Source organism: Tasmannia lanceolata, unplaced genomic scaffold, assembly GCF_043159265.1.
Source record: "Tasmannia lanceolata isolate RefF3 unplaced genomic scaffold, GAP_Taslan_0.1 ptg000038l, whole genome shotgun sequence".
Lineage (NCBI taxonomy): Eukaryota > Viridiplantae > Streptophyta > Magnoliopsida > Canellales > Winteraceae > Tasmannia > Tasmannia lanceolata.
In genome coordinates this window covers 405,001-407,500 of record NW_027518715.1, presented here as the reverse complement: position 1 = coordinate 407,500, position 2,500 = coordinate 405,001, and positions in this window count along the sequence as shown.

The following is a 2,500-nucleotide window of genomic DNA, read 5'->3' as shown; positions in this document are numbered from 1 at the left end:
ATGGCCTTGTGCCCATGGTCTTCACAAGACAGCATCCAAGGCGCCTGAAAGGCCAAGGGAGCCCAACCCAGCAATGCCCAGCCAAGGCCAGGCATTCCAGTGCCTACCCGGGCAAAAACGCCCAAAGCATGCCCCATTCGTTAGCCTATCCAGGCAAAAACGCCCAAAACCAGCCCATTCCAGTGCCTATCCGGGGAAAACGCCCAAAGCATGCCCATTCCTTAGCCTATCCAGGCAAAAACGCCCAAAACCAGCACATTCCAGTGCCTATCCGGGCAAAAACGCCCTAAGCCTGCGCATTCCAGCGCCCCGCAGCATGCCACCCTCCTATAGGGTTTGCGCAACCAACCCGCCTAACCACCAGTGGCAACCAAAGGTGCTGTTAGCGACGACTTCTGAAGACGCAACGAGACGCGACGGGTTTGCGCCCAGACGCGACGAGGCGATGCGGGATCTGCGCCCAACCGTGCCTACACCCGCCGACTTGATGCGGGAGCTGCTGGCCCAAGCATGCCTAGCGTGCAAGGCCTGCGTGCAAGGCTAGTGTGCAAGGCTCGTGGGCAAGGCTAGTGCGCAAGGCTAGTGCCCAAGGTCTGTGTGCAAGGCTAGTGCCCAAGGCTAGTGAGCATGGCCTGTGTGCAAGGCTAGTGTGCAAGGCTTGTATGCAAGGCTAGTGTGCAAGGCTGGTGTGCAAGGCTTGTGGGCAAGGCTGGTGCGCAAGGCTAGTTCCCAAGGGTTGTGTGCAAGGCTAGTGCCCAAGGCAAGTGCGCAAGGCTCGTGCCCAAAGCTAGTGCGCAAGGCTTGTGTGCAAGGCTACTGCGATGGGCCAGTGCCCAAGGCTTGTGAGCAAGGCTTGTATGCATGGCTTGTGTGCAAGGCTAGCGTCCAAGGCTTGTGCGCATGGCTTGTGCGCAAGGCTTGTGTCCAAGGCTTTTGTGCAAGGCTCGTGCGCAAGGCTAGTGTGCAAGGCTTGTGCGCATTGGCAGGTAGCCCACCAGCATGCACGATCCAAATGCCACTCACGCGACAACACGGTGCCAAGCCGGGCATGGTGTGCACTCAAAACCAATCAACGGACAGAGGTCATGCGTCATGGGGGGGATCTAGCAAGGCCATGGGGAAGGTCATGGAGGACCTTGGAAGCAAGCGCAAGACGAGAGCGAATCGAACAAGGGGCCAGGACGGGGCCTTGTGCCCATGGTCTTCGCAAGACAGCGTCCAAGGCACCCGAAAGCCCAAGGGAACCCAAACCCGGCCGACACTTGCAATCGCACATGCTCTCTGCAACACACCATCAATGCCGCCCAACGGGGCCAGCACGAGCAGTCCTCCGCGGTCCCCTGGCCCTGCGCACGTTTGTCTTCGAAACCGAGCATCAATGCCACAGAAAGTGCCGGGGCGCCAGCTGGAGCCATCATCCGCGTTGCCATGGCTCGCTTGGCCTTGGCTTGCCAGGCCCCGACACGAGCAATCGCGCATTTTCTTTGCAACCGACCATCAATGCCGCCCAACGGGGCCAGCACGAGCAGTCATCCGCGGTCCCCTGGCCCTGCGCACGTTTGTCTTTGAAACCGAGCATCAATGCCACAGAAAGTGCCGGGGCGCCAGCTGGAGCCATCATCCGACGTGCCATGGCTCTGGTCCCATGGTCTTCGCAACCGAGCATTCGTGACACCCGCGGGGCCAGGACACCAACCCTTCCGACACGAGCATTCGCGCATGTTCTTTGGCCACACAACGGCGCCAGCACGAGCAAAATCATCCGCGGTGCGGTGGCCTTGCACGGCCTTTTGTCTTTGGAACCAACCATCAGTGCCACGGGAAGTGCCGGAGTCCCGGCATCCGCGGTGCCAAGTCATTGCGCCCTTGGTCTCTGCAGCGGGGCATGCCGGGCACTCCCAACCATTGCAAGCAAGCAAGCAAGCAAGAAAGAAAGTAAGTAAGTAAGTAAGTATTACATATAGGGGCGGGACATGCGGGGAGATCTGCGAAACGTGCATTACGGGGCACACGCGTACCTACCGGGGCATACCGACCCCTATTGGGGCACACGTGTGCATATCGGGGCATACCGGGCCTATCGGGGCACACGCGTACATACCGGGGCATACCGAGCCCTACTGGGGCACACGTGCGCATATCGGGGCGTACCAAGCCTATCGGGGCATACGCATGTATCCCAAGGCATACCGAGTCTATCCGGGCATACGCGTTCATACCGGGGCGTAACGGGCCTATCGGGGCATACTTGGGCATATCCGGGCAAAAAATGCCCAAAACTTGCGCAACCTTGGCAACCGTGGTCCATTCCTCTCTATATGCCTAGCCTTGCCAACCGTGGTCCATTCCTCACTATATGCCATGGCCTTGTGCCCATGGTCTTCCCAAGACAGCGTCCAAGGCCCCCGGAAGGCCAAGGGAGCCCAACCCAGCAATGCCCTGCTATGGCAAGCCAAGGCCAAGCATTCCGGTGCCTATCCGGGCAAAAATGCCATTCCTC